The sequence below is a fragment of the Gallus gallus genome, chromosome 19 (genome assembly GCF_016699485.2).
Source record: "Gallus gallus isolate bGalGal1 chromosome 19, bGalGal1.mat.broiler.GRCg7b, whole genome shotgun sequence".
NCBI classification, from domain to species: Eukaryota; Metazoa; Chordata; class Aves; order Galliformes; family Phasianidae; genus Gallus; species Gallus gallus.
Genome location: NC_052550.1, coordinates 4315922 through 4325552, shown reverse-complemented (window position 1 = coordinate 4325552; position 9631 = coordinate 4315922). Strand labels below are relative to the sequence as shown.

Genomic DNA, 9631 nt, shown 5'->3' with positions numbered 1-9631 from the left:
AAGGGCTTGTCAGATACATTCTTCCTCCTGTGTCACAAGAGCAAGACTAATTTCAAAGAAATGCTCTTTATTTCTACTTAAAACTGCTAAGGAAAATATCCAGCACTGTCTTTTTTCTTGTCATCTGTTCGACAAGTGTCTCATAAAACAAATTGAGAGGTTTAGATCTCCAAGACAAAAATCAATAAGAGGATAAGTAAAGAATAGGAGGAAGTCAGCAGGCTGAGATTTATTTCACTGGAAATGTTTTTTCAATGGATTTACTAATAAATCTAAAGTGGCTGGTACAGCTGCCTTTGATATGCAGTATCTCCTTTACTTAGATGAAAGTTGCACATGAAAAGCAGCTCTGAATACTGATTTTTACAAGGGTGTAAATCAGGAAAGCCTCACACGAAAATATACCACCAACATCTGCTTCAGGTACAAGTTGAGAGAAGGGATCTGTTTGCATGCCAGAGTTTTTCACTGTAATTTTGCCCTTTTTCTTTAATATAGTGCAGTAATTCTGCTCAGGGCCTTGCTGTGCTGTATACTGAATACTGCAGTGCAATAAAATCATCTCTGTCCCAAAGAGCTTACAGACTTTCAAGGGCAGGAAACTTCATTGAAGTGTTAAATAGGGGATGACCAGCAGTGAAATCACAGGGAATGAAGTGTGTAACAGTAGCACTGAACTGTGTTATCTCTTGAAAATCCACTCTAGTGAGTATTTCCACTGTAATGATGGGAAATTGGGAAGATTTTAAAATAAATGGTGATTCAAAACAGACTTGCAGATAGATAAAATGAAATAAACTCTTGAAATAGTCCAGAGAAGGGCGTAATGGACTGGCTGCCAGTCATTTTTAGGTTGATTCCACAGCTGGTCTATGTTGTAGGAAGAAGAGATGTCAGTGACAATAATGACAGTTGTTACTGAAAGCCACAGACTTTGATGTGGATGTGTAGCAGTGGAAAAAGACTGCACCTCAGTCCAGAATGCCTGTTCTCCCTGCTGTACATTCCCAAAGATTGTGATCTTCCACGAAAAGCCCAGTATACTAGAAGGAAGTCAGACTGAGCTGCTTGTTGTGTAATATTAGTGGTTTACTCCAATTGGCACATATGACAGATGGCTGTGGGTAGGGAGCTTGTTGCTGTGTCTGTGTATATGCATATGTGCTAGGAGGGGTTCCAGAATGGCATGGTTCACTATTCTATTTCAAATTAAACAAATAGTCTTGGATGATTTTACAGTGTCAGATGGGAAATCAGCCAGAAACTAGCAGATATCTTATTGCTTCTTGTTCTTCAATTGATTTTGCATTTTGGAAAGATTTCTTTGCACCAGACATGTATTGGTACATGGTTAAGCTCCGTTGTTCCAGTTCACAAATTTGATGTTAGGAAAAAAACATCAAAAGTGAGAGTAAATCAAGAGATATGGTCATTTTCATCCCCCTCTATGGATTTTCTCACATCAACTTCAGAAACATGTCACAGCTAACTGTGAAAACTGGCACCTCGTTACCTACTTTATCATTTCTTCTGACTTATTTAGGATTATTATTATTGTTCATTATCCTTTTTAATAGTGCATACCCTGGCTATTATATTATGTTATTATTAGAGAGTAGAAGCAAACGTGTGTTTAGGTCACTTAAACAGTTTGTATTTAAAAATTTCTATGGCTGTTATTTTGAAGGATGCAACCAGGACTGTGATTTGCACAAGGCTTTGGAAATGGAAAATGTGGAATGAAAGCTGTGTGTGATCATATGCTAACTGGATGTGTCATAAAGCCATATGCACAGTGGGGCTGAACTGAAGTTGCATGGCCCACCTCAAGTCTGTAATTTCCTTCATTTTTGAGCACTTAGCTTTAGAATCAAAATAACAATGCATTACCACAGCAGGTTTTAAATGCAGTTATGCATATATACATTATACAAACACACACACGTGTACAAATATTTTACAGTGGAAAGTCAGAAAACCTTCATAGTAGGCAATGTTCTACCACTGTTTTCCGTAACATATGCATACATATTTACACTTTTACAATGGGAATTGGGTTAATGACTTTTCCCTATGTCACAAAATGTTAAGAATAGGTTAGAATCAGGGAATCATAGAATCATTAAGGTTGGAAAAAGCCTAGCTGCAGACATCCCTCTACCACCAATATTGCCCACCAAGCCATGTCCCTAAGTACCACATCCACGTGTTTCTGAAACATCTTCAGGGACTGTGTTGGAAGGTTATATTATATATAGGTTTCACCTTGAGTTATTAAATGTTATAAAGTGATGTCCATAATTTATACAACCTCCAGCTCTACACCGTACATTCAAAGAGTCCAGTTCCACAAAGCAGGAAAGTACAAGCTCAATTTCTTTGAGGAAGATGCAGACAATTATCAAAATTCATGTTCTGAGTAGAAATAAAGCTAAAATTAGAAAGCAAGCCTTAAGTGCCAAGTTTTGCCCAGCAGACTTTCATGAGGAAGACTGGTCAGACCTTAGTTTGATTTCCAAGACAAGAGTGGATCCTTCACCTTTCAGCAATAGAACAGTATATGCATATATTTTCAAGTACTTAGTAATATCTGCAGAGGGGGAATACTGCATGCTGTGCTCCTCACCTCTCCACATCATCTCCACGTCACAAAGCCCTGTCTGGGTTTTCATTCAAAATCTGCTATCCATGGCCTGACCCTGTTTGATCTCTTCCAAGATCAAAGTCTGAAGAAGCTGAAAGACACAATTACATGATTTATCCTCAGGGGAGCACAGTGACTTCTGAAATTTCTTTCTGTGCGGATTCCACATACTGTCCTCCTGCCCATAAAATGGAAATACTGATTCTGTTCCTGGTCTGGATTGTCCAAATGGATGTGAGAGAGTAGCAAATATAATTGCACGGGGACACAAATCATGGTGTCGCAAAGAACCAGGGGGATATTAACTCTTCCGCTCTTGTAGATTTCCAGGCTGCAGTGTAATCCTACAAAATTAAATAATATGATCAGGATTTCCCCCTTTCCTCTTGACCCGGCTTTCAAGCTAGGGCTAAGAATTGCAGCACATTTCTTTTCCCAAAGCAAAACACAGTCCTGGATGAAAGTCAGTTTAGTTGAGAGAAAAAAAGTACAACAAAAATAGATCTTTTCCATAAACAAAGCTGCTTTCCATTTTGTTAACGTAAACAGGGAGGTGCATTAAGAGATCATGCCACCCAGGCCTGGAAAAAGAATCAGGGAAACATATTTCTGAATATTTTTCTGAAGGTGCAAGGATGGCTGAGCCTCAGGCAAACTCAGCAGAAGGATAAGGCTTTATAGACAAGGCAGCTTTACAGACCGTTTCACCTGAGACTGAGGAGAACTATACTTTCACAGTTCAGGTCAAATGCAACATCCCCCTTCTCAAATGAAATACCTGTTTATAGTGGGCACCTGTGCACTTTGTTTGCTTTCAGTAACCCTACATGCTTACAAAAAAAATGTAGTTTTTTACAGCAGTTTCCACAGCTCTGAAAACACAAATTCGGGTCTCTGAGCATAGACTTGGATTTGGATGACAATGGCAAAAAAAAAAAAAAGCCTTTCAGAAGTGTAAGTGCTCACCTTCACAGACTGAGGCTGGTAGGTACTGGTGTTCAGGCTGTTGCTGTGCCAGCTCTGCAGTGAATGAAAACACCCTTCCCCCAGGGACTGGAAACAAGGAGGTGAAACAACAGAAATAAGAAATGAATTGTGTCCTATTTGTGCACTGGATTTTAAGATGACCAACTGAAATCAAAGCAGCTAGGATGGAGCATGTTCTGTTAGAGCCCAAATTTATTTTCTGTATCACTTGAATTAGTGTCATGGTGGGAAATTCAGCCCTTCCAAATGCAAGAGCCACACAATACTTTAGCCATCAAAATAGTCTTTTTGCTATTGCAAATTGCAATATTTTGCTCTTGCATCTCTATTGCATAGAGATGTCTACGGTCTAAATGTCTACAGTCTATGAGCATCTGTAGTTAAATGATGCTTTGCAAAAAATCACACTGGTGAGATGCTGTAGTTTTCTTATACAGTTGGTTTGTGATACATTTCAGTCATACATTTAATTCATGTGCTACAGCACTCAGCTCTTCCCAAGGTAAATTCCTTGCAGACAGAAACATCCCCCACCTTTTATTTTCCCCTTTGAAGCTTCTCTGTTTCTGTTACTCAAAGCAATCTGCTAATATTCATCTCCCAACTAGATACTGCAGGGCAAATTCTGCCCTTATGCATGTTGCATTTGATTAAAAGTGGTGTATATATATATGCATATAAAGCTGGTAAAAGCAAAGCTCTTCCAGGGCTTGATACCATATCTGATTCACATCAGAGACAATAAGACAATAAATAATACTCATTGCAAAAATGGCTTCTTCCACTTTGGCTGATATCAGAAAGGAAGAATTGGCATTTAGTTTCAGTATTTGGAGCCTAAAGATTTATCCAGTGATTCAAACACTGCTTCTTCAAACTGTTTGGAAAATGGTCTTTAGGATCTCAGCAGAACAGGACAATTTCTGCTTTTTCTTGCTTCCTCTTGGGCCATAAATGCAGCAAGAAGGCCTTTTGCAGAAGACCTTGACCTTGCAGGAAGTTCAAGTCTATGTGCAAGTGAAAAATAGCTTAGCAAATATTCCATATCTTTCTTTCCTCCCCCGAAAGATTAGAGAAGAGGATGTGGTTCAGGATGCGCTGGAGGTGTATTTGGGTAGTATTTTCTCTGGTCTGCTTTTGATGATCTCTAGGTATGCCATCACTCCATCATGTATCTTGAAAAATATGTGCATGGAAAGAAGTAGTTTAGATTGTTTTATCCTTTCTGATACTTTTTTCTCTTTTACTTCCCTCTCCCTTTTTCCTTCCCCTGTTCCTGTGCAGCTCCCAATGGGAACAAGTCAGTGACTCATAAAGGCACATTTTCACTCATTCAGTACATCACAGCCCTACATGCTCAGCCACAACAGGGTTCCTTGACGCTTGATCTTTGCCACCAGGAGCATCCAATTCTTTGGCCAGTTTTAAGGCCAAAGGGAACTCTACAAACCAGTTGTTCTCTGTTTCCCCCAGGAACAAAACTGTGGCTATGTTACTACCCTCTAAAGATGTGTGGATCAACATTAAAGCACTGACCTGTTCAACGCTTCTAGGACCCTTTGAACTGTGGGTCTTTGAAGCAAAGGCTGTAACAAACTGGTGTATAATAAGCTGCTGCCCCATGCCGGGAAAGGCAGAGGTATCGAGGACTGGTGGAAGCTTTTGAAGGCACAGAATGCTATTAAAAACTGCAAGAGACTGGAGGAAAAGAGATAGTGAAAAACAAATCTCTTTTCCAAGCAGTGGTACATGTAAGTTCGGCAAGTTGAAACTAGGGTCACTAAACCAGATTTGACTCTGACAGAACTTTGGGGTGGTTGGCGTATGGCTTTGGCTTAGATGCCCTTTTGCTGAAATAGCATCTTTTCACTGGGAGAGACACTTAGTTCAGTTTGGGGCTCTTCTTACCTTTCTGCACCAAGAAGACGGTAGGGAGGGGAGAACCAGTCTGCATAGCAATAATTATTATCAATTGTATTGTGTTTTTTATCTTCAAAGTTCTTTACAGAGACAAACTAATTATTTCTCTGCAACACCCCTGTGAAGAAGATGGTAAGTATCATTATCTCTGTTTTACCAATGGGAAGACTGAGCCAGAGCATTTAAGCGATTAGCCTGGGGCCACAGGGGCAGTTAGTGTCAGGGCTGGGAATGCAGGAGTGTCTCTGCTCCCAGTCAGCACCAGGCAACATATCTCCTTAGGAGGAACAAAAGGGAACCTTTCTCCAGACTTGGAACCTAAAAGAAGCTCCTTTTTTTTTTTTTTTTTTTTTTTTTTTTTTTTTTTTTTGGCAGGGGATTATAAACTCTTTCTTTAAAATGTAATCATCATTGGAAAAAAAAAAGTCTGTGGAGTAATGGCACTAGAGAGGGTTGAAAATCAGCACATCTGCTTTATAGGCAATCTTGGAATTTTAAAAAATGGGGAAATTCCTGGAAAATGCGTGTGTGGGGGAGGGGGGGGAGGTGATGTGTTCTATTTCAGTGCAAAAAAAGTGACATATTTGAAATTTCCCATGGAAGGGAAAATAAATTACAATGATTTTTAAATATCAAAATGTTTCGTTGCAGACATTTCAAAATGAAACTGAACCTGAAAGTCTGTGCTCTGAAGTTCCTGGTTCAGACATGGCTTCAGGGCTTTTAAATTCCTGCATGCCTATCGGCTCTCAGTGAGGTTCTCAGGGCTTCCACAGGTATGTTAGTCGTCACCTCCCCTGAGCACAATGTGGGCTGTGGAGTGCCTCTGCTCTAGGGAAAAAAAAATCATTTAAAACCACCAATAGTTTGGCTGTTTGACTTTGCTCTGGAACAGAAAGAGAGCAGTCATACTAGACCAGATGGGAAGCAAAAAGTACACAAAAGCAGGAGGTCACTTTCTGGGCCAAATCTGCAATGGGAACTTTCCCACTAACATAATATTGCCAGCTGCATAGCTCCCTGACCAGACTGCTGTCGTGGAGAAGCTGTCGCAAGACTCCACATCCTGAAACCTGTGCTCCATGTTACCTTATGGGGCAAGCTAACTTGGCCAGGATCAGTCAGGATTCCTTCTGTGTCTTGGAAGCCAGTAAGCCTCTTGAATTTCAAGGACACTGTCACTTTTGAGACGCAAATAATTTTCAGCAGTGAATTCTTATCCAGCTCTGTGAGACATCGCCAGCAGTTGAGTTGTTATCCCAGTGCATTAGACCCCGATCTGTTGATTCCAGAGACCAGTGTGGAATTCTCTTCCTTCCTCTCCTCCATCCCCTTTCCCCATAGTGCTGCTGTGCCAGCCCAGTTCAGAGGAGATGCGCTGTTAGGTATCAGCCAGGTAATTAAATGCCAAGAGTAGTGTTCTGCAAACATGCCAGAGAGAACAGAGCAGTTGCTGACAGCCTGTCAATACTTGCAAGGAGTCCTGATGGCTTTTGGCATGAGACAGAAGGACCTCCTAGGAACCCTCATCAGCCAGATGTTCCTTGGTTCCCTACTGTGGGGTGAAGCAGGGATGGAGCTGAGCAGGTTGTTGGTCAGCCGGTTAGAGCTATCTGTCCTGTCTTGTTCAAGGAGAAAGCTGGAGTCCTAAGTGACAATCCATCCTGCTTGACTCCCTGACATTAAGATGAGATACGAAGTTGGGACAATGGAGAGGAAACTGCAGAGCTAGCTTTTTTTTTTTTTTTTCTATGGGATTTTCTTTTGCCTGGATGTGACCCTTAGAATACTGAAGTACAATCACTGACCTCAGGTGCTGCGTAAGGACTGGGGCTAGAGAAAAAAATGAGATTCTAGGGCAGGAGAGCAGGCAAAATAAGCCAAATCCATCTTTCTTCTTTTGGTTTTGTTTGGAATTTTTGTTTGGAATGAAAAACCGTTGAAGAACACAACTCTTTTTTACATGGTTTATACTGCAGTACTGACAGGATCTAAAATGTATGAAAAGAAATTAGAAAACTCAATACCAACTCCAGGAGAGACTTATCACATAGCTCTGGTTCCACTTCATCCTGAAGAGCTGAGCCAGATCCTCAACTGCTCCGAAGCTGCCATGAGGGCTGGATTTGCTAAAGAGTTCTGTAGCCCGCCAGCTTGGCACTTTTGAAAATCTACATATTGTTTTTGGTGCCTAAATGAGAGCTGAGCTCTTTTGCAAATCTGCTTCTGATCGTGCATGCTGAGCTGTTCTGCAAATTCTGGCTATCATTGCACTACATTCTTGTACTTCCTGGTTGTGAGTTGTGCTGGGAGCAAAACTATCAAAGCACCGCAAGGAAACCACTCCTGCTCTAATCAGGAAGCACAAAAAATCTCAGGAGCCAAACTTTTTAGCCTTTTATTACCTTTTGGGTGATGGTTGTATGTCTGAGACTGCTTTATCCTTATATGGATCAGAGCTATGCCACGGCAGGTGCTATAGAAACCTCTAAAAAGAAACAATCCCAGCACTGATTAGTTTGTAATCAAAATATAAGACAAGGCAGAAAGTGTGTACAACAGATGGATAGATCTGGCATAAGGAAAACATGGGGTAAGTGTTCTGTTGAATGTCTCCAGCATAGTCTGCACAGCAGAAAAGAGCAGTCAAGGATAAGCTGAGCTGCTTACCTTACATGACCCCCTAAACCTTTTGAGATTTGCCCACAACAATTAATTATTCTTTTGACTGGCCAAGATGACTCACAGCTGCTCATGCCATCCCAAAGCTCAAGATCTAAGTAAATTTATTGAAATTAGTGGTGGCTCCATTCCAGGAAACTTGCATTTCGTTTTGACTCAAAGAAGATCCGCACCCTTCCCACCTTCTAGTCTTAGCTGTACAGCTTCGATCTCCTAGTGATTAAGACTCAGGAATGGGAGTCATGAGATCTGAGTCCTATTCCTGTTTCTAATACAGGGTGTTTTTCAGTGAGTCACTTCCTCTCTCTCTTCCTCAATATCCTTGTCTGTAAAATGGGGTTAAGAACGCTGACCCATCCCACTGAAAAGTCGTTAATTCATTAATAACTGCAAGCAGTCAAGTAGCCTACATTCTGGAGACTTTCTCTGGCTTTAGTTGTTTTGTATCTGGCACTAAACACATGGCTGCATAGTGCAAAGGAAGTTTGGGTTGTCAATGAGACTGTTATGGTTTGTTAGAGTTTTTATTTCTGAATTGACTTACGCCTCCTTAATAATTAATACTTCCAGAAGGGCAGACCAGAGGGAAAGCATGTAAATGGAATAAACTCAGTTCTCATTTGGAAAAGACAGTTTACCAGCTTCTTAAAGAGTGAACTTAACTCACTTTGGTGTTTACTATTACAGTGCTGTCTGCAGTTTCTGAGACACCTTTCTTCTGTATGTGCCACTTAGGTTTCAAGTGCAAGCAGATTCAGGGCTGTGTCACCACCAGACCTAGCTGTTGTGTCCATTTAGTGGACGCTAATGCAGAGGTGCAAATAGGTGCAGTCACTTGTGTGGATGTCCACACTCACTGGGTCAGCTGTGTTGGGAATCATCCTTCCCATGATGACAGTCATCCATTTCACAAAGACCAGTCTGTGCTTTCCTTTGATGCATTGGCATCGGATGAGAACTGCAAATGATCGATGCCAGACCCCAGTGAAGTTTGAAAATGGACATTTCAGACTCAAGTACTCAAATAATATTGTTCTTATAGCTCTGATCTCAGTTCCTCCTTGGTTGGAGATTAACCTACAGCCCTGCGAACAGAGTTCAACCTTTTTTCTACCTCCAACAAGATCTTTCCCAGTAAAAGCTGACACTGTATTGATGTCTAATTCTTTTAATTAGGTTGTCCCATCTTGGGTCAGTGGTCTAGACAGCTCTGAAGCTTGCTTTGCCTAATTGTACACAGGTCTTTTGAACAGGAAGCCTACTGCTAGCGCGCTGGGAGGGCTGCACCACGACTGGGACAAGTATCTGCCCCATCAATCCTCTAGGAAGGTGGAAGAAAATCCCTCAGGGCTCTCAAAAAACTGAAAACTTTTGTTTTTACGAGGAAGGGGTTGTGCC

The 9631-nt window shown here is 41.1% G+C and overlaps 1 protein-coding gene across 1 annotated transcript in view; it reads left to right on the top strand.

Annotated features, from left to right (window-relative positions):
* The window catches only part of MYL10 (myosin, light chain 10, regulatory), an 89348-nt gene that overhangs the window by 969 nt on the left and 78748 nt on the right, over positions 1 to 9631 (top strand). The gene's annotated exons all lie outside the window — the stretch shown is intronic.